This window comes from Mesoplodon bidens, assembly GCF_964165515.1.
Source record: "Mesoplodon bidens genome assembly, contig: HAP1_SCAFFOLD_150, whole genome shotgun sequence".
Classification (NCBI taxonomy): domain Eukaryota; kingdom Metazoa; phylum Chordata; class Mammalia; order Artiodactyla; family Ziphiidae; genus Mesoplodon; species Mesoplodon bidens.
Genome location: NW_027672498.1, coordinates 754624 through 777379, shown reverse-complemented (window position 1 = coordinate 777379; position 22756 = coordinate 754624).

Sequence of the window (22756 nt, the reverse complement as noted above, 5' to 3'; positions counted from 1 at the left end):
GGTAGATGTGAGGGTCGGTCTCCCCTGAAGGCAGGGTGGGGACCTTGGCGTTGAGAAAGGAGAATTCCTGCAGCCACTGCAGGCTGGTCAGGCTGTCATTCAGGGCGTTGGACTCCTCCAGGCCGCCTTCCGGTCCGGCCTCCTCCGCTGCCCCTGCTCCCGAGACGCGTAGCCAGCTCTCCGCCATATCTGCGGGGACTTTCCGAGGGGGCTGTCAACATCCACGAGCCGAGCCGAGGGTGGCCGCCGAGCTCTCCGGCCCGCTGACTCCCGCGGCTTCAGTTACGCAGCCTCCCGGAAGCGGGCTTCCATCCCGCGATCCGGGGATAGCCTCCTCCAAAGGGAATGTGGTGCCTGCGGGAACCAGAGCGGGAACTGAGCCCTCTTTCCCCACCCCCGAGGGGAGAGTGTGGGCGAGGGCGGAGGCTCTTACTAAAATCCTTCCTGCAGCTGGGGAGGATCTTTTACTGCCGAGGTCTGGGAAACAGAAGGTGTGCCCGGGGGTCCGACCCACACGGGGTTCGCCTCGCTCTTTTCCTCTTGGATCTTTTAGAGGAGACTTAATTAGCCAAACGAGGGAATAGTGTAGGGGCATGCGAGGCCACCCCTTTCTCCCTCAAAGCGGGGAATTAACCCCCCTCTCTCCGTCCACAACCAATGGAAATGGGGCGAGAGAGTCCAGGAGGGCAGTACGACGGGTCGGGGGGCGGCGGAGGTCGTCTGATCTTTGAAAAGGGATATTAGGATGGGGATCAAGGGGAAGGAAGGAAAGAATACAGAGAGTTATAAGGGGGCGGGAAGTGAGTGTCCCCCAAACGCCTCTGATGTCAGTCCCCGGGCCCACCACTTCCGTCGGGGACGGATGGGAGAGCGGGCTGGTACTGACGCCCTCCCTTCCCACGGCCTGCAGCCCTCCCCGTCCCTTACCTGGCTCAGAGCGCAGCCCGGGCCAAAGGAAGGTTCTCAAAGAAATTCCTCCCACCGCCCACCCTCACCGCGGCTCTCTGCTTCCAGCTCGAGGGCCCAGCCAGCAATCCTCGTCGCCACTCACGCCCGCCGGCGCCTCTCTGAAAGCCAGCGGCCAGGGACCGGCACTCAGTAGCCCCTCACAAGGCGTCTCCTGCTGCCGTGGCGACGCCCCGCCCATATAAACAGCTTCCGCTTCTGCCATTGGCTAGGGCATCTCCAAAGAGACCGCGGGCTCTTAACCGCTCTCTCACGCGGTAACTCTCTTCCAGCTCCCTCCTGCCGCCCTCTCCCGCGCGCGACCCAGTCCCCTACCCGCCATCGCGTCCCGGCTCCGCGCATTCCCGCCCGAGGGCCCCGCGCCGGGCTCGGAGAGGCGCGCGGCTCGGCGCTCCCGCAGAGGCCCCGGGGCCCTCGGCGAGCAGTTCGCCGCGGGAACCGTACTCCGCCCCACCCCCTTCCCATCTGGGCTGCTCAGAGGTGGCGACGGCTCCTGGGACGCAGCCCGTGGCGCGGGGGCCAGGGCTGGGTGCATGCTTGGGGCTTTCCTTTCCTCTCCTCTGGGCTGCGAGAGGCACTTCCTCACGTTTCTGCGGCCTGTGCCTGTCTCCCGACCGAGTGTCGTCTTGGTGCCCGCAAGCAGGTCTGATTCTCCGATGCCACCTGCCGCTCAGGTCCGCAGAAACCGCAGCCCCGGTCGCAGACACCCCAAGGCGGCTAGGGTAATCCAGTGTTTCCCGTTAAGCGCTCCCTCCCCGCCCCGTCCTCAGCAAGATTCCCAGAAGCTGACATTCCAGAGGCTTCTTCGCAAGTGCTCTCCCTCCTTTCCAGATAGACGAGGAAACAGAGCCGGTGGGTGAAACCCAGGAAAGCCGTGGACTTGCCAAATTCTTTGACTGGGGTCATTTGCCCCATTAATTTCACCAGCCTTTAAGTGACGCACTAACGGTGGACTGTGGTCTTTCCTCCTCCCCTCCCCCAGCCTACCTCTAGTCACCAGCTTTCCTGCTCTTCAATTATTGAGGAGCAGCAGTTGGAAGTTCTCTGGTTGAAGGGGGTGGGTGGAGGTGAGGGCTCCTTATCAGGCCTCTGCGCAGAAGCTGTGCCCAGGGTATGGTACACCAGCTCCCACCCAGAAACTTGCCTTTCCCTCTACCCCTTGCCCTCTCTCACTCCTCCATGTCCAGCTTGTCTTGAGTCAAAGTTTTTTTATCTTCCCAAGTATTTATTGTTTTAATTTTTATTTTATTTTTATTTTTTTATTAGTTTCTGCTTTATAACAAAGTGAATCAGTCATACATATACATCTGTTCCCACATCCCTTCCCTCATGCATCTCCCTCCCTCCCACCCTCCCCATCCCACCCCTCCAGGCGGTCACAAAGCACCGAGCTGATCTCCCTGTGCTCTGCGGCTGCTTCCCACTATCTATCTACCTTACGTTCCGTAGTGTATATATGTCCATGCCTCTCTTTCGCTTTGTCACAGCTTACCCTTCCCCCTCCCCATATCCTCAAGTCCATTCTCAAGTAGGTCTGTGACTTTATTCCTGTTTTACCCCTAGGTTCTTCATGACATTTTTTTTAATTCCATATATATGTGTTAGCATACGGTATTTGTCGTTCTCTTTCTGACTTACTTCACTCTGTATGACAGATTCTAGGTCTATCCACCTCATTACAAATAGCTCAGTTTCCTTTCTTTTTATGGTTGAGTAATATTCCATTGTATATATGTGCCACATCTTCTTTATCCATTCATCCGATGATGGACACTTAGGTTGTTTCCATCTCCGGGCTATTGTGAATAGAGCTGCAATGAACATTTTGGTACATGCCTCTTTTTGAAGTATGGTTTTCTCAGGGTATATGCCTAGTAGTGGGATTGCTGGGTCATATGGTAGTTCTATGTTTAGTCTTTTAAGGAACCTCCATACTGTTCTCCATAGTGGCTGTACCAATTAACATTCCCACCAGCAGTGCAAGAGTGTTCCCTTTTCTCCACACCCTCTCCAGCATTTATTGTTTCTAGATTTCTTGATGATGGCCATTCTGACTGGTGTGAGATGATATCTCATTGTAGTTTTGATTTGCATTTCTCTAATGATTAATGATGTTGAGCATTCTTTCATGTGTTTGTTGGCAGTCTGTATATCTTCTTTGGAGAAATGCCTATTTAAGTCTTCTGCCCATTTTTGGATTGGGTTGTTTGTTTTTTGGCTCTTGAGCTGCATGAGCTGTTTTTAAATTTTGGAGATTAATCCTTTGTCAGTTGCTTCATTTGCAAATATTTTTTCCCATTCTGAGGGTTGTCTTTTGGTCTTGTTTATGGTGTCCTTTGCTGTGCAAAAGCTTTGAAGTTTCATTAGGTCTCATTTGTTTATCTTTGTTTTTATTTCCATTTCTCTAGGAGGTGGATCCAAAAGGATCTTGCTGGGATTTATGTCCTAGAGTGTTCTGCCTATGTTTTCCTCTAAGACTTTGATAGTTTCTGGCCTTACATTTAGGTCTTTAATCCATTTTGAGCTTATTTTTGTGTATGGTGTTAGGGAATGATCTAATCTCATACTTTTACAGGTCCCTGTCCAGTTTTCCCAGCACCACTTATTGAAGAGGCTGTCCTTTCTCCACTGTACATTCCTGCCTCCTTGATCAAAGATAAGTTGACCATATGTGCGTGGGTTTATCTCTGGGCTTTCTATCCTGTTCCATTGATCTATCTTTCTGTTTTTGTGCCCGTAAAACACTGTCTTGATTACTGTAGCTTTGTATTGTTGTCTGAAGTCAGGGAGCCTGATTCCTCCAGCTCCGTTTTTCATTCTCAAGATTGCTTTGGCTATTCGGAGTCTTTTGTTTTTCCCAACAAAGTTTGAAATGTTTTGTTCCAGTTCTGTGAAAAATGCCAGTGGTAGTTTGATAGGGATTGCATTGAACCTGTAGATTGCTTTGGGTAGTAGAGTCATTTTCACAATATCTATTCTTCCAATCCAGGAGCATGCTATATCTCTCCATCTATTTGTATCATCTTTCATTTCTTTCATCAGTGTCTTATAATTTTCTGCATACAGGTCTTTTGTCTCCTTAGGTAGGTTTATTCCTAGGTATTTTATTCTTCTTGTTGCAATGGTAAATGGGAGTGTTTTCTTGATTTCACTTTCAGATTCTTCATCATTAGTGTACAGGAATGCCAGAGATTTCTGTGCATTAATTTTGTATCCTGCTACTTTACCAAATTCAATGATTAGCTCTAGTAGTTTTCTGGTAGCATATTTAGGATTCTCTATGTATAGTATCATGTCATCTGCAAACAGTGACAGCTTTACTTCTTCTTTCCCTATTTGGATTCCTTTTATTTCCTTTTCTTCTCTGATTGCTGTTGCTAAAACTTCCAAAACTAAGTTGAATAAGTGTGGTGAGTGTGGGCCACCTTGTCTTGTTCCTGACCTTAGTGGAAATGGTCTCAGCTTTTCACCATTGAGGACAATGTTGCCTGTGGGTTTGTCATATATGGCCTTTATTATCTTGTGGAAAGTTCCCTGTATGCCTACTTTCCGCAGGGTTTTTATCATAAATGTGTGTTGAATTTTGTCGGAAGCTTTCGCTTTCTCTGCATCTGTTGAGATGATCATATGGTTTTTCTCCTTCAATTTGTTAATATGGTGTATCCCATTGATTGATTTGCGTATATTGCAGAATCCTTGCATTCCTGGAATAAACCCCACTTGATCATGGTGTTTGATCCTTTTAATGTGCTGTTGGATTCTGTTTGCTAGTATTTTGTTGAGGATTTTTGCATCTATGTTCATCAGTGACATTGGCCTGTAGTTTTCTTTCTTTGTGACATCCTTGCCTGGTTTTGGTATCAAGGTGATGGTGGCCTCGTAGAATGAGTTTGGGAGTGCTCCTCCCTCTGCTATATTTTGGAAGAGTTTGAGAAGGATAGGTGTTAGCTCTTCTCTAAATGTCTGATAGAATTCGCCTGTGAAGCCATCTGGTCCTGGGCTTCTGTTTGTTGGAAGATTTTTAATCACAGTTTCCATTTCAGTGCTTGTGATGGGTCTATTCATATTTTCTATTCCTTCCTGATTCAGTCTTGACAGGTTGTGCATTTCTAAGAATTTGTCCATTTCTTCCAGGTTGTCCATTTTATTGGCATAGAGTTTCTTGTAGTAATCTCTCATGATCTTCTATATTTCTGCAGTGTGAGTTGTTATTGAGTCAAAGTATTAAAAGCGTGCTGGAGAAAGTCGGACAGAAACTTTCACAAATAAGCCAACTGCGCAATTAATAGCTCTCCTTCCCTTGTGAACAGTTTTATTCATTTTTAAGAATCATGCAGCAGTCCATAAATATTGCATCCTTGACGTCCCCACTGTCGTGTGCCCATGAGTGTACTCCAGGGAGTGAGGGGTACACAGCTGGCACAACAGTACACACATACTTACACACACTAGGTGTGCAGATCCTAAAGCAAAGTGAGCAACCAGCATGCCAAGGTCAGGCGAACAGGACACAAACTCTCCCCAGGTGAGATGGCTTAACGTGTGTGGATCCGTGCCCAGGAGATGCCCCAGCGTGGGCATGACCTCTGGTGGGATGGGACTGGGGAGGAGAAGGAAAAAGGGCTCTGTGAGAAGGCTGGGATCACCACACCACCCGGAAGTGAGCTCATAGGTGAGCTCTGACCTGAGTGTGGCAGGAAGGAGCCCCAGGCCTCTGGTTAGTCTGTGTCCTTGTGTGAGAAACCAGGCCCCGTCATATTCTCTGTGGGTCAACTGCTAACAACATGACCATCTCCAGATGATGACTGGGGCGGCTGTCCTGTCCCCCGACCAGGCTCTGTGCCCTGTTCCCTGATCCCAGCCCTTTTGGATGGGATATTTCTGCTCGCCAAAAAGCTAAATGAGGGCAAAGAGGTGAGGGGATGGGGGAGAGAGCAGGAACTGTCTGAGAAACAGGAGTGAAGGGCCACTTCTCACCCGGGTATGTCTTGGTTATGGAACCAAGGCCTTGAGGAATCTCTCTGAGCCTCTTCCTGGGAGAAGACAGACCCTCCAGAACGGGTGAAGACAATGGCTTCCTCTTAGGGTTCCTGGCCACTGTGGCAACTGTTTACCTGCATCTCCTTCATCTCAGGTAACACCACACTCTGAATACTACCTGCCGGGAGAGGAGGTGGATCTGTATACCACCACCCCAGGCTAAGGGAGCGCCCCCTTCCCTAGTGCTTCTGGGACTCAGACTTCAAGGAGATCAGGAAGTGTGGTTATTGCTGGAATCATCAATATGAAAGGGGCTGTAAGAATGTTTCGGGGAAAGGAAGGACATTAAATGGGGCCTGAAACAGCAGAGCCTACTGCAGGATTTCAGAGCGGGTGGACACGGGAACTCAAGGCAGAAGCTGAGATTCAGGCTTGGCTCATGTAGTGTCTGTCAAGACCACAGGCCTCCCCCTACCCACCCCCAGGGCAGGATGTGAACCACAACCACCAGGCAGGGAGGGTCAACACGCACCTGGTGGCGCAAAGCAGCCACACAGGAGGTGCAAAACATGCCCCGGCACTGGGCTCTCTTTGAGGCCTTGGGAAGGACCCTGAAAAGCTCTTCTAGGGCAACAATTCCAACTACTAATTCAGGCCATCATGGTGGGCATAGCCTAGGGCTCTGTCATATCTCAGCCTCACAAAATGTTGGATCCCACTTTGCTTCTCAATCTCATGCTCCACTAAGTAACCACCTCTTCCAAAAGCCAGCAGACAATGCATCTATCAGAGAGCTATGAGGAATCCATTGATAACACTAGTGTTGAGGGAGGAACAGCCAACAGCTTACGGTCTTGCTGTTTCAGGCTGTTATTTCTATGCCCTACACAAGAGTGAGGTGGGGTGCACATGTGATTTGAACAATATCTCTAAATCTCTGATGAGCCTATGGAAGGCAGTACCTCCGGCTCCCCCCATCAGGCTCAGCTGATCTGGAGGACAGGGGAGGAAAACCGGTGGGGTGGGGAGCCTCCCAGACCACCACTGACCCCAGCTCAGCCCTTCCCCCAACCTCCTTTGGGGTTCCTGGGCACCAAATGAGAACCACCTGTCCACCCCTCTCTCAGCTTCTTTCTTCAACTCTTTCAGAAAAGCGGGGTGGAGACGGGGGCAGCAGGGATAAAAATGCCACCTGACAGGGTGGTAGTGATGAAACGTGATAATATACGACAGTCCCTAGCAAGTGCCTGGTACATAGAGGGGGTCAAAAATGCCTTTGCAGTGTCACCTTAGGATGGAGCCCCAGGCCTTCCTGAGTGCACCTGATCATAAAGAACTCCCCGGTAGGTCATCATTTAACTGAGGGGTTCTCAGATTCAAGGCCTCCTTCCTAAGCAGACACACGAGGCATAGCCTCTGCTACCAGAAGCAAGAACTGTTTTCCCAACCAACCTTCTGGTGGTTGCCACTGCTTCTTGTCCTTGAGAGAGGAGCTCCTAATGCATTTTGAGGGAAACCCCACTTACAGTGCAATATGGCTTTCCCTTCTCACAGGAGTCATCCCCCAACGCCACCCCAAACTGCAGGTCTCAGATTGGTTATGATGTCCCAGAGACTAGAAAATGCCAGACGGGTGTTTGTAATGAAGTCACCCAAACTCTTGAGTCTTCTTGGTCTACCTCCTAAGGAGAAAAAAAGAAAAGATGCACAAGAAATAACCAGTCTGTAGACCACAGCTCCACCTGAAGATCAAGATACAGTGGAAACATTCCAGAGACTCTCTGCAAAGGGTCTCATGAGCTGCAGTTCGAGTGGCTTTAGCCCACAAGGAGAAAAGAGGTTTCCAGTCCCTTCTGAGAGGGGAAGGATCACGGTTGTGGAAGAAGATGAGTCTGGGAGAAGGGTCAGGTGCCCTCAGCATCCAGCTTTCACGTGGGTCTAAAAAGTCTCCGTGTGTCTTGCTGAGGATGCCCAGAAGGTCAGTGGTGCCATGAGGCCAGGATGGGATGTGAGAACGGGAGGAGAGCCTTGGTGCAGGGGCTAAGGCTCTCAGATGGCCAAAGCATCCCACACGCAGAGCCTGTTCTCGGGGTCCTCCAGGCTGCCAGAAGATGAGCGTCTGCACTGCGTGCTCCGACGACTGACCACGTTGTCGTCAGCCTGCCAGGCACCTGAGAAGAGGAACGGAAGTTTACCGGACCTTTTGTTTGGTCTAGATAGTGTCTCTGGCAGGACAGTCCGGGAGTTTGGCACGAAAACTGGCAAGATGCGCATTACCTGGAACTCCCACAGGGTGCAAACCACAGCACGTGAAACTTGGGTGCAGTGGCGTCCAGTGGGCGAGGGACAGTCATGGCCACTGTGGCCCTCTGATGGAGGGACATGCAGGATGGTCCTTGTTTTGTGAGCTTGCCGTAGGCTCCAACTTTGTATCTTTATTTGGTCTTGAAGTTTGCCTAAGTGTTACAGCGGACCAGGAAAAGAAACTGAGTCTGGCTGAGACTTTCACGAGAGCAGGAGGAGGTGAAGGGGAGGGAGAAGTGTGTGTTAATTTGGGCTCAGAGTTAGTGTTTGCTGTGGGGGCCGGCGTGGGGCAGGAAGGGACTGGCTGCCCAGCAGGGTGCCAGGGACCAAATGGCATGGCAGAGAACAGAGTGACAGCTGTTCCTCTCCTTCTGCACCTGAACGGCCCACCGAGAGTTGCTATCAGCTGGTGCCACCAACCAGGAGACATTAGCTCCAGAGCTTTGGGGTCCCCCGGGTACCATCCACGAAACTCATCATCTTCCCCCCTTGTACTGCAGTTCCTGCACGAGAAGCACCCGCTGCCCATGCTGGAAACCCACTCTTGGTGCTTCTCTCTCCTTCATGCTCTGTATCCAATCCACCATGACCTCCTGCTTGTTCAAGCTGTAGTAAGGTCTAAATCTGTAGTCAGAAAACCGGGATACAGCCCCAGCTTGTAACGTACTGACTGTGTGACCTTGGGCAGGTCACTGTACTTGGAGCCCAGGTTTTCCCATCCATCAGATGGGAGACAAGTACTTACTCCCCAGGGATGCTGTGAGACTAAGCGAGTTGACATGGAAATGTGGTGAGCAGGGCGCCTGACTCACAGAATGTGCGCGAAAACCATCCGCCCCCCAGGCCTTGTTCAGGCTACACTCATCTCCCTCAAGTCGTCCTCCCATCCCACAGACTGACTCCATCTGATTCAGTCCCCCCAGTGCAGCGAGATGCCCCTTCTGAAGGGAGAGGATGAAGCCCTAACCCCCTGAGTTTGGGGAAAGCCTTCCGTTCTCTGGCCGAGGACTGCTGAGCTGCCTCTTCCAGCACCTGCCCCCAGAAGGGCCCCCCTGAAGCCAGATGGGGTCCAGCGTGCTCCGAAGTGTTCCCCCACTGGCCCGTACGACCACCCAATTTCTCATGCTGTGTGGAAATTGCTGGATCCTCCAGCACACGGTGATCTCCTCCAGGGCAGAGCCGAGAGCCATGCCCTTCAGAGGGCTCAGGTCGTGGACGGAGCCGGCTGACCCTGGAGGGTGGGCGTGAGGCTCACTGTGTCACATTTGAGGGAGGCCACTCACAAATGTCTGGGGTCAGCTTCAGGTTAGGCCAGCCCAAGACACGAATCCCTTTAATGGCAGAAGCACTAGGATTCAGTGGGTATAAATTGTGTATACCCATAAATGTCCTGGTGTGCTAATCCGCCCTAAGGCTCTAATAATAGTCTTGTGGAGGTGGACCCCAGGGGAAGGGGAGTGAGTGGGACAGGAAATGTTTAGGTATCTCTCACAGCCAGACGGAATGCGGGGATCTGTACTCCCTGGGGGTACCGGAGTCCGGCACATGGGTCCACAGTGCTTTACCGCTCTAAGGGTGACAGGATGAAGAGCAGGCAAGATTGCCCTTTTAAGTTAGGAACCCCCAGATGAAATAAGTTGTTCCTTCATTTTATATAATTTGGTAGATCTCATACTTATTCCTCTGTGTTTAATGGGCAGGACTCCGGAACTGCGGCTGTTTGGTACGAAAGACCAAAAGCAAATGGTAAAAAGGAGAGAAGAGACACACACACAAACACACACAGACGCACAAGCACGCGCACACACACACACACACAAAGTCAAATCAAAACACTGCCGCAGTCTCGCCGCCACCATCGCTGGCTGCCAGGCTGCCTGGCTCTGAATTCTTGAGTCCTTGCTACGAACACCACTGGTCCAGATTCTGAGCCAGGGCTGAAAACTGGCTCCTTCTGAAACAGCCTCAAGACTCATACCTGAAGTCTCTGATCTCCCCAGCTTCTTGGTACAGTTGGTGGTGCTCTTTCCTCTAAAAAGGCTTCTGCCAGACCCTCGGCGAAACCCTGCTGCTCCGTGCATCCTGGATGCAGAAGGTAAGCCTGGAAGGTGCAGGAGGACTTCCTGAGCGAGTGCTACCATTCTGTCCAGCCCTCAGCCAGAAAAGGGAGCCTGGAGATTGAAAATCCTTCATGGGAGGTAGAGAAAGGTGGTTCCCACTTAATTCCATCCTCAGGCTCAGAAACGGGGGAGTGAGGAGACCTCTAGAGGCAGATTTGGGGAGCACATCTAGGGGGATTCCACACACCTCTTTCCTGCCTCTACCCAGCCACTAATTAAATTTAAGATTTGTAACAGTTCCACCATCTTGTAGAGTTTCTCTCCAGGAAAAGAGAAACTTAATTGCGATTTTTCCTTAGTATCTGCGAAGCATAACCCTTCCTAGTGGCGTCTTAGTCTTGGGTTATTTCAGGTCTCCATAAGTACTTTTCTTTGTTTTGTTTTTGGCTGTGCAGTGGCTTGGAGGATCTTAGTTCTCCGACCAGGGATTGAACCAGGCCACTGCAGTGAAAGTGCTGAGTCCTAACCACTGGACGGCCAGGGATTTCCCTCCATAAGTACTTTTAGATTTCATCGGTATGCCCACTCCTGTCCAATGCCATCATTTAAAAACATCTGTATCGGGCATCGCTGGTGGCGCAGTGGTTGAGAGTCTGCCTGCCGATGCAGGGGACACGGGTTTGTGCCCCTGTCCGGGAAAATACCAGATGCCACGGAGTGGCTGGGCCCGTGAAGCATGGCCACTCAGCCTGCGTGTCCGGAGCCTGTGCTCCGCAATGGGAGAGGCCACAACAGTGAGAGGCACGCGTACCACAAAAAACAAAAAGAAACAAAACAAAAACATTTGTATTTCCACTAATAAACTCAAATTATCTTTGCTTTGTCCCATCACACTCCCCAGAGCCTTTTCACAGAATTGTCACTGGTCCCCTGGCCATTATCCTGACGCCTGTGTGATACTCCATCAGGTTCCTTGGGGCCCCGTCTACCTAGCATGGCCTCGCGCTTCTAATCGGCTCACCACCTACAATGGTCAACTCAGATTTCCTCCCTTTGACAACCTTGCAGAACAATCTCAGAACATACCATCGCCCCCCCCCACCTTGGTCTCAGGGCCAAAGAAGACCCAGAGGCTTCTTAGCGGAAGAGGTGCTGGAATGACACAGGTGCTTTCTCAACATCACTCCCACAAGGCTGATGAGAGCAGCGAGGATGGGGACCTGAGCCATCCTTGCCGCGAGCTGGGGCTCCTGGCAGAGCACCTGTCGGCCTGGGGAGGGTGGACCACGGGATGCTCCCCGGGCTCCCTCCTTGTGGTCGCACCGTGAGGGGAGTGGCATCCATGTGGGGAGGGAAACAGCGTGGAGAGGGAGACCAAGTGCCTGAGAAGCTGTCCTGACGGCCAAGCCAGCCTGAGGCACCTCAGTCATAGGATGGAACTGTGAACTTACAGCTGAGCGTGGTGAGGTCTGATGATTCCACGGGAACTACCACAGTGGATGCTCCTGTCATTAACCTGACATTAACCTGACAGATGCTTCCAGAGAGTTCCCCAGCTCTTTACTACCAGTGTGACGCTAACAGCAGAACCCGAGAAACATTTTACCAAGAGAGCAGATGCACTTTCCTTCTCCCGTAAGAGCCCTTGAGACCTCGGGGTGAGGCTACGATGCGACCTTCAACTCCCTCTCCCGGCAGCCGCCACTGTCATTCGGTTTCATGTCTGGCCTGAACGGTGAAGCCAGTTTAATCTGAGAATGGCTGGCTCTCGAGATCACCATAAAGAAGCCCAGGCATTGTTTTCCTTCCAGGTCTCCCTCCCCTGCCGCAATCCCAGAGTGGAATAAACATCCACCAGCAGGTTGGCCCGAAGGAGTGAGGGAGAGGAGGAAGCACAAGGCCTGGGGTTAGTTTCCACCAGCATGCGTGGCTGAAACAATAACCAGGAGAGCGTGGTCATGTGCACATGTGCACACCCTGCACAGCACAGCACCCCACAAGCAACTGCCATGGCCAAAGCAGAAGCGACTAGCATGACATCTGCATCCAGGCTGGGATCCAGGTTTGCTCTAGAGGTTGCCCTTCTGTGGAGGCACCTCAGAGGAGCAGACGGAAGAGACACCGGTTCCTGGGACGCCTGGTCCTACAATTCCAGGTGGGATTCCCAGCTCGCCTAACCCCCAACAACCGCCACTTCCTTGCTCTATATGTAGGTCGTTCCTTCGCTTCTCGGCTTACTAGAAACAAAATTCTTCCGACTGAAGATATGATTGACCTTATTTACAAAACAGAAATAGAGTCACAGGTGTAGAAAACAAACTTATGGTTATGGCGGGGGGCAAGGGAGGGGAGGGATAAATTGGGAGATTGGGATTGACATATACACACTACTATATATAAAATAGATAACTAATAAGGACCTGCTGTAGAGCACAGGGGACTCTACTCAGTACCCTGTAATGGCCTATATGGGCAAAGAATCTAAAAAAAGAGTGGATATATGTATATGTATAATTGATTCACGTGGCTGTACAGCAGAAACTAACACAACATTGTAAACCAACTCTTCCAATTAAAAAAAAATATCTACTTGAGGCCTGAACGATGGTAAAGAGACTCGTTCCAATAGCCTACAAACACTAGTGCACGCTGAGCTGCTAACGTCTCTTCACCTCACCTTTGCTGTGCCGCCAGGGCTGTGATCCTTCTGCTACTGTAACACCAGCCGTTTTCTTCACTAAAGCAGGAAAACCTACTGCCTAACAGTCGGTTCCCCCAAGGGGAGGAAGCTGTTGTCCTGCTGCAGATGAACTTTGGGGCTGCTAGAGCAGTTCTGTGAGACTCAACTGAGAAGCTGAAGCAGGAAGGAAGGTGATGGCAGTTGCCCAAGAAGCTTCAGGATCTACTCAACGTAGATGGAGAACTCCATGTATCTTCTGCAGCCTTGGCTCAGAGGCCCAGAAAGAGCCAGGAAGGCTGCTGAGGTCCTCAGATACCCTGCTTGCTTTGATATTCCATCAAGAAGACGACCTTTCCCCAAAGCCACACCCTTGAGCAGTGCCACCAAGTCACACCAGTGCCCCTTTCTCTACCCTTCAGAGAATACCCGGGAAAGAATTATAATAAAAGGGAGCAAAAGACCAGGTCTTTTACCATCTTCTTGTGTGGGTGATCCGGCCTCTTCTTCTAGAACATCATTTCCCTAGGACAGAAGGAAGGCACTGTGAGTCCATAAAGCAGTGAAATGAGTCTACTGATTGTCAGAAGACAGAACTAATCACCCTCATGGTATCCATACATTTCCTGTCCATGTGAGATGGCTGGGAGGCCCAGCAGAGGCAGATTTTGCTTGGCGAGGCAGGATCGGCCCATAGGGACCAGGTCTGAGGCACGTTCCAGAGGGACCAGGTCTGAGGCACCTAACAGAGGGACCGTGGGACTGTCAGGAATAGCCTTGGTAATAGTTCAGCTCACACTGTTTCTCTCAGGTGGAAATAAAAGTTGTCAAATGAAAAAGCAAACTGTGAGATCATAAAACTTTCAGGAACCCTTTAGGATCCCCAGTCCCATCCAGATACTCCTTTGAGAACATCTGGCTCAAGAGAAAGTTGTAGAGTCCCCACTGGCAGCTGGGTATTCCATGTACTTCAGGCACACCTCCATCAGAGCACTTCTCACGCTGAGTTATAACTCTGATTCCTCCATCAGATGGAGCTGCGGAATGGGTGGGATAGGTGGATTGGGGGTGTGGGCAGGCAAAAGCCATGTCACTCGGTCTTTGTGTCCCCCAGTGCCAGGAAGATGTGAGATGCCTGTGCCAGGTAAATACTAAGTGAATTGGAGGACAAACACCTCTCAAGGGTCTCGCCTGGAAGACTTCCCTCTGGAACTCACCCCACGCCTATTACGCTGAGACCAGCACCCTCTGCTAACAGGACAGTCCCTCTGCTCTGCACCCTGCCTCTAACAGATCCAAGAGCACCACCTTGGAAGGCTTCTTCCAGAACAGCCCCCATCCTATTTGCATCCTGTGCCAGCGCCGGCAGTCCCTCTGACTGTGGAGGGGCACCAGCGTCCAACTTGCTCTTACCTCTGCATCCGGCTCTTCAGCGGTGGCGATGAGGCCCGCAAAGTTGCAGTCTGGAGATGCCGCTGGCGTCACCTGCAAAGGAGCAACAAAAGTCAAGGTGCAGATGCCACCGGCTCTCCTACCCAGCTCGCCTGGCAGCAAACCCAAACCAAGTCCTCAGGACAGAAGTGGTGCCACATGGAAGATCACATCTGAGGGAGTCTTTGATTCAACAACCCAGTACCGTGGTTTCCAGGGCTCCCCTCCCGAGCACTGGGGTGCTTTGCCGATCTCCCTGGCAGGCCCTGGACTGAGCTCCTTGGGACTCAAGTACACAGCAGAGCAGAGCGGGGAGGGCCATCCCATGCTCCTCTCTTATGTCTCCTTATTCTGAGGCGGTCCTGCTGGCGGCCCGGGGGCAGGGGACAGCCTCCCCGTCCTCTTCCATGCCAGGGGCGATGTAGGAGCCGGACATGGAGGAGACGGTGTCGGTGCTGATCTGGGAGGACACCATGGACATGACCTTCCTTCTTCAAGTCTGGGTCCCCAGTATGTTGAGGGGGGCAGAGGCGGGGAGAAGAGTGTTTCCTGCCCTCAGCTCAGCTCTTCAGGAGGCCTGGCGCATTTGCTTCAGGCCAGCATGGAATCCCATCGCGGGGGCCTTCCCATCACTGGAGCTGGGGGTGGCCTGTCCCGTGGGCAGATGGCGAGGGTCCCCAAAGACTGAGTTCCTGAACATTGCCCCTCATCCCTTTCCTGGCTGGCGATACATGGGGGAGGGAGGATAGGGAAGAGGTGGAAAGTGAGGAGACAGAAAGCTGGCTTCTTGCTTTGGGAAGGGACTGTACCACACCTGAGGGTGAAGTGGCTGAAGGGCTTCTCACCTCAAAAGTGGAGATCAAAGGAAATGCGAAACCTGCACAGAGAGCTTGAGTCATGGGCTCAAAGCCACACAGGGCAAAAGAGAAAGGACAGCTCAGTGCAACATGGGGTCCTGGATTGGGAGGCTGGAATGGAGAGGAGCATTACTGGGGTGATCTGCAAGACGTGAAGGGGGTCTGCGGTTACATGGGATTACCAGGGCAGTGTTCATTTCCTGATTGTGATGGTGGTACTGGGATTAAGGAGGCGTGTCCTTGTTCTAAGGAAACACACACTAAAGTATCTAGTGCTAATGGGGCAGCCTGTCTGCAACTTACTGTTAAGGGCGCAAAGTATATATTGACTGGGATTACATTGAATCTCTAAATAAATACGGAGTCACTGAACGTTTTTTGAAAAAGCCACCCAGCCTGGGACAGGGCAGGGATGAATAGGAGAAACAGGATCCACTCACGCTTCCCGCCCCCTCCACCGCCAACCCCCAAACGCTGCCTGCTGAAAGGGTGTGTGAAGCCCTGTGTTCTGGCCGCTTCGGAGCCCCCTCTTAGCTTTGGCTGCTCGTTGGCAGCATCCATGGACCCTTAAAAGTGCCAGTGTTTGGGTCCCAGCCCCAGAGACGCTAGTCCCAAGCATAGGGATTTTCAGGAGCTCCTGGGGATTCTTCCTGGCAGCCAGAAGCTTCTTCAGCCTCTCCTTACCTGGCAGGCAGTTCTGCCAGCCCCTGACCTTGCCCATCTTCCCCCAGCATGGGCCCAGGCAACGGGTGAGGAGGGGGGACAGTGACAGGCCCCACCTGTCAATCCAGGGTGTACCCCTTTTGGCGGGGGCTGGAGGCTGAGCCTGGGGACCAGTGGAGAGGCTGGAGCCCCCATGTTCCCCCAGTGCTGGGGAGCGTGGGCAGGAAGGCCGGAGGGTGGTGTGGAGAGGGAGGGAGTCGTTGCTTAGGGGGTGAAGGGAGTCTCAGAGGGAGGTTGGGGCAGCCTCCTCAGCAAGTGGTAGGAAGGGGATGGGCTGCCTCCTGAGCTCTGTAAGGCCCCAACCCGGCTGGCCCTGCAGTGTGTGCACCCTTCTGAAATAGTTGGAATAATTAGCAAGGGAAAGCAGCAAGTTGGCGGGGGAATGCCAGGTTGTCCTGGAGCCAGCCTCGAGTGCAAGGAAAGAAAGGGGCTTCAGGAGAAAGGGGCCCGTGGAGGCTGGGCAGGATTGTGTAGGACAGTGCCCATTTGTGTGTGTGTGTGTTTGTGTGTGTGTGTGTCTGTGCGCACGTGCACGTGAGTGCTGGGGGAAGGGGCTGTGCACCACAAGGGTGTGCTGGCGGGGCCAGGTGCGGGCTCGGGGGAGAGATGGGTTCCCGGCAAAGCTGGGGTGAGGGGGTTGAAAGGTGCCTGCTGAGTGTCACATATTTGCTGTGCCTCAGTTTGCCCATCAGAACTCTAGTACGTTGATTCCTCACAGGCTGGAGCTGTAGGGCCTAGGCACTCCATCTTCCGTCTGCCCTGATGGCCTCCCTCAGCCCCAACCTGCATTGGAGGGAAGGCCCTGGGTGGGGTGAATGAACCCCAGGGTGGCAAGTGGGGCCCCAGGGGCTGGGGCCCTCTGACGTCACACCCTGTCCCTTCAGGAAGGGACCAAGGGAGGGAGGAGCTGGAGACAGGCCCAGGCGAGGACCGCAGGTGAGTCTGGGCAGGCCCTCAACTTGGGCGAGGTGGGGAACGTGAGCCGAGCCCTGGGCAAGAACGGCCTTTGTGAGTGAGTCCCCAGGGCCAGGGAGGGGGCTGTGCCTCCTTTGCCGCCTGCTCCTCGGGGCTGTGGGTACAGTCTCCCCATTGCACATATAGAGGTGCCGAGGCCCTGGCTGCAGGGGAACCCTGAGGGCCGCCTCTCAGCCCCTTTCTCTCTGGGCACCCAGAGATCATGAGGAGTGCATCAGGGGACACTCTGCAGGCCTTTGGTGCCCGCCATCTTGCTCCCAGCCATTCCCCCTTGGGCCGTGGCCTCCCCAAAACTGGCCCATGCTTTTCCCCAGAGAAAGTTGCAAGCAGGTCCATTTTGAGACTTCTTAAAACTTTATTTTTCAAAATGTTTTTATTGTAAATAACTTTCTATGAAAAAGGTTAAAATGCCCGATGGGTTAGGAGAGTGGATGTGGGATGCAGCCCAGGGCCTTTATGGTGGAGCAAGACACTCCCCTGCAGGAGTGCAAGCAAGGGCACGGGTCCATCCCCCCATTCCTGATCCCAGTAGTTCTAGCAAGCACTGCGTCCCTCCCAGTTAAGCCTCAGCTATAGCTACACTCACTACATTAGTCTGTCTGTCCCCTTTCCCTCTGCAGCTTGGCTGCCCCAGCCCCTAACCCCCAGATCCCCATCTCCCCGCTGCTCTCAGCCTCAAGTTGGGCTCAAAGATTAGGGACACATGCCCTCTGCCCCACATCTAGGGATGAAGCCAGAAGATCCCAGAGGCCTTAGAAAATCTCCTGGCTCCACCCAGCACCCCGGCCTCCTTTCTGTCTCCTCTCTCTTCCCCCCTCCACCTTGCTCCTCCTCACAGACTGCTGGGAGAGGCCTCTTGGGTGTTAATTTGCAGTCACCTAATCAGCATTTGTTGTACCTGGGAACTTGCTCTGGATAGAGACCTGGGGAGGAGAGCAGGAGAGAGAGAAGCTTCGAAGCTAAGGTGTTCTGGGGCGGGCCCTGTACTGATGTTTCCAGCTTGGCCAGGGCCCCTCCAAGCTGCAGCTCTCATAGTGCAGGGCCCTTAGCGTGTCTCTGGGGCAGGGAAGAAGTGGGTCAATGAAACACTGTGTGTATGGGGGGCTGGGGAGCGGAGGCAGCAATTTTGGTCCTGGGCCCCAATTCTCAGCCTGCTGGACTAGAATCTGAGGATGGCCTGGGCTGGGGGCCGTGTGGCCTGGTGGGTTGACCGGGCCCAGCCCCTGCCTGGGTGGTAGGGTGTCCATGGGCCTGCACTGGCGGGGAGGGGGGCAGTCTGGGCCCAGACTTCGGTGCTGTCTGGAGGTGAGGCAGGGCCTGGCTTCTTACAAGAAGGTGGCCAGGCTGGCCCAGTCATTCAGGTCAGAGGCCAGTGTGGCATCCCCGGCCTCAAAGAGGGGCTCGGGGGGCAGGGAGCTACGGGTGCTCTCGTCCCAGGGGTGCTCCAGGAAGGATGGGGCCAGGAAGGTCTCATCAAAGTCCAGGCTTTCGGTAGCCTGCTCCACTGGAGGCCCCAAGGTAACAGGGCAGTCGATGTGGTGGCCATGGATGGTGAGGTCCACGTCCCCGTGTGAGGCAGGGCTCAGTGGCGGGATCAGCTCCGAGGTCTCCAGCGTGCCCAGCTCCCCGTCCAGCGTGCCAGCGTCCAAGATGGCCTCCCAGTCAAAGTTGCCCTTGAGGGGTTCCAGCTCAGCCTGCTCCTCCTGGGTCAGCAGCAGGGGGCTGGAGGGCCGCGGTACCTTGGCCTCCTGCTTGGGCAGCGGCTGTTGACGCTTACGCCCCAGCCTGCCCTCGCCTGCACCCCAGCCTGCCTCCCCAGTGGCCTCCTCAAACTCCCGCAGCAGCTGCTCGGCCTCGGTGCTCACGGTCAGTGGCCCGGCCCATGGGGCGGCGCTGGGCTCTGGCGCGGCCTGGCGGGCAAAGACCGGGTGGATGTGGACTGGGGGCAGCCGCCGCTTCTTCAAAGCCCCACTCAGCAGCCGCTCGGCGTACTGGGGGTCGATGCGCCAGAAGCCCCCCTTGCCTGGCTCGTCCTTCTCCCGAGGCACCTTGATGAAGCCCTTCTTCAGGGACAGGTTGTGGCGGATGGAGTTCTGGACACAGGGAGATAGGAGAGAAGGAAGACAGCTGGGAGAGTGGGTGGGGTCAGTGATGGGGGGCTCCTAGCGCCACTGCCAGTCCCACCACCACCTTCTCTCCGATGGGGGCAGGGGAGGCAGAAGCGCTGCTCTGAGCGGGAGGCTCTGGGACACCCGCCACGGGGCACCAGGAGCTGGGAGTGCTGTCGGGGGCTTTTGTTCCCATTTGCCAGGACATCTGCCTGCTCAGTCATCCGAGCCCTGAGCCGCAGGGTGGCTCTCAGTGCCAGCCTGTCCTGCCCTCCCTCCCTTACCCCGCTGCTTGCGGCCTCTGGTCAAAGGCCTTGGCTCCCCCAGGTCCTGGACGGCCATCTCCCTCTGCCTGGGCCTGGCTGGCCTTCTCTGTTTGTGAAATGAGTGAGTGGGTGTGAGGGTGTGTGTGTGTGGTGGGGGATGAAGTGTGGGAGGATCTGATGACTTTCCTTGTTTGTAGAGCCGCCTGCTGGCCTGGGCCCTCACCCACCATGTCCCCCTCCTCCCACCCCAGGCTCTGAGGCCTCAGTTGATTATTACCCAGCCAAGAGCATAGCGCTCATTCCTGGGGGCTCTCAGGCTTGGGGTAGGGTGGGGGGTGGTGGAGGGTGTCTGCTTTCTCACCAAGGTTACAAATGGTACCTGCCCCAGGGTCAGGGCCCAAGCAAACGTGGAATAGCTGTGATCACAGGAACTCTGATCCTGTGACCTGTGCCACAGGGAAGGATCTGTGCATCCTCAGGGTCTCTGTCCCCAAGTAGCCCCTGATCCTGATGGTCGAAGAGGCTGAGGGCAGTGTGTGCCCAGCCTGAATCACCATCCTGCCTTGTTCACGCCTGGGTGCACAGTCCAAACCACGCTGGGGCACAGGGGTCTGGGGCCTGGTGGGTGGGGCCGGCAGGTGAGTAGTGCGCCCTGGCAAGACTGGGAGGTTTACATGGTGGTCTGGGCCCCTTGGCTGCTCTGTGCCAGGTTCCGGAGACTTGGAACATGAAGCCAGTGTGGGAGGAAAGAGCCCCTGTGGAAAGCACGTGGCTGAGATAATTGTCCCCGCAGGGAGGTTGATGAGAAGAGGGGGAGGAGTGTAGGCAGGAAACTAGGGAGGGCTTGGGGTGGGGGCTGGCACAGCAGCTTTCGGAAGGCCCCGTAGCCCTTCCACTGGGACACAGATGGCCACCACACCCTGCAGCACACCCCTCTCCCCTCCCAGAGCCCCTCCAGCCAACTGAAAGCAGGCGGGATGCAGAGCCGGGCAGCAACCATGCTCTGCCTCCAGTCAGGCCCTGACAAACTGACCTTGAGGAGGGTAGTGTGTAGGAATTCCAGGACTTGGGACACAAATGTGTCCCTCAGTCCATCAACCTACCCTGGGGGGCTGTGTCCACGCATAGTTCAGCCCTGGTCTTTGGGCTGAGCCTGCCGGATGAGGGACAAGTTCTTTCCACTTGAACCTCTATGTCGGCACCCCTGCAGCCCTCTGAACATCCTCCCTCCTCCGTCTCTGAAGTCAAAGGGGCAGCAGTCCAAGCACTGGGCTCCCTTGAGGTCCTTCCTGGACGGCCTTCCTCTCTCGGGGCCCTGGCCGTACCGCGCCTACTTGGCCTGCGGATCTGGGATGTGAGTCCAGTCCGTGCGGGCATGGGCAGGGTGGGAGGGAGTGCCTCCCTACCTGCCAGGTGGGATCAGCGTGGCGGAAGTAACAGAAGTTGTCCGTGATCCACTTGTAGATGGCCGACAGGGTGATCTTGGTGGCCTTGCTGGCCTGCATGGCCATGCAGATGAGTGTGGCATACGAGTAGGGAGGCTTCACGTGCGGGTTGGTGGCGTAGTCCACGTCGTCGGGAGGCGAGGCCTGCAGCCCCGAGGGGGCGCTCCGTGGCGTGCACAAAGACGTGGGCTTGCCGGGTGTGGGCGGCTGCCCCAGGCAGGCGGGGTCCACCGCCAGGGGAGACCCCGGCTCGGCCGAGCCTGACAGCTCGTGGTAGCCGTGAGGGTCGGTGTCCCCTGAAGGCAGGGCGGGGACCTTGGCTTTGAGAATGGAGAATTCCTGCAGCCACTGCAGGCTGGTCAGGCTGTCATTCAGGGCGTTGGACTCCTCCAGGCCGCCTTCCGGTCCGGCCTCCTCCGCTGCCCCTGCTCCCGAGACGCGTAGCCAGATCTCCGCCATATCTGCGGGCACTCTCCGAGGGGGCTGTCAACATCCACGAGCCGAGCCGAGGGTGGCCGCCGAGCTCTCCGGCCCGCTGACTCCCGCGGCTTCAGTTACGCAGCCTCCCGGAAGCGGGCTTCCATCCCGCGATCCGGGAGTAGCCTCCTCCAAAGGGAATGTGGTGCCTGCGGGAACCAGAGCGGGAACTGAGCCCTCTTTCCCCACCCCCGAGGGGAGAGTGTGGGCGAGGGGGGAGGCTGTTACTAAAATCCTTCCTGCAGCTGGGGAGGATCTTTTACTGCCGAGGTCTGGGAAACAGAAGGTGTGCCCGGGGGTCCGACCCACAGGGGGTTCGCCTCGCTCTTTTCCTCTTGGATCTTTTAGAGGAGACTTAATTAGCCAAACGAGGGAATAGTGTAGGGGCATGCGAGGCCACCCCTTTCTCCCTCAAAGCGGGGAATTAACCCCCCTCTCTCCGTCCACAACCAATGGAAATGGGGCGAGAGAGTCCAGGAGGGCAGTACGAGGGGTCGGGGGGCGGGGGAGGTCGTCTGATCTTTGAAAAGGGATATTAGGATGGGGATCAAGGGGAAGGAAGGAAACAATACAGAGAGTTATAAAGGGGCGGGAAGTGAGTGTCCCCCAGACGCCTCTGATGTCAGTCCCTGGGCCCACCACTTCCGTCGGGGACGGATGGGAGAGCGGGCTGGTACTGACGCCCTCCCTTCCCACGGCCTGCAGCCCTCCCCGTCCCTTTCCTGGCTCAGAGCGCAGCCCGGGCCAAAGGAAGGTTCTCAAAGAAATTCCTCCCACCGCCCACCCTCACCGCGGCTCTCTGCTTCCAGCTCGAGGGCCCAGCCAGCAATCCTCGTCGCCACTCACGCCCGCCGGCGCCTCTCTGAAAGCCAGCGGCCAGGGACCGGCACTCAGTAGCCGCTCACAAGGCGTCTCCTGCTGCCGTGGCGACGCCCCGCCCATATAAACAGCTTCCGCTTCTGCCATTGGCCAGGGCATCTCCAAAGAGACCGCGGGCTCTTAACCGCTCTCTCACGCGGTAACTCTCTTCCAGCTCCCTCCTGCCGCCCTCTCCCGCGCGCGACCCAGTCCCCTACCCGCCATCGCGTCCCGGTTCCGCGCATTCCCGCCCGAGGGCCCCGCGCCGGGCTCGGAGAGGCGCGCGGCTCGGCGCTCCCGCAGAGGCCCCGGGGCCCTCGGCGAGCAGTTCGCCGCGGGAACCGTACTCCGCCCCACCCCCTTCCCATCTGGGCTGCTCAGAGGTGGCGACGGCTCCTGGGACGCAGCCCGTGGCGCGGGGGCCAGGGCTGGGTGCATGCTTGGGGCTTTCCTTTCCTCTCCTCTGGGCTGCGAGTGGCACTTCCTCACGTTTCTGCGGCCTGTCCCTGTCTCCCGACCGAGTGTCGTCTTGGTGCCCGCAAGCAGGTCTGACTCTCCGATGCCACCTGCCGCTCAGGTCCGCAGAAACCGCAGCCCCGGTCGCAGACACCCCAAGGCGGCTAGGGTAA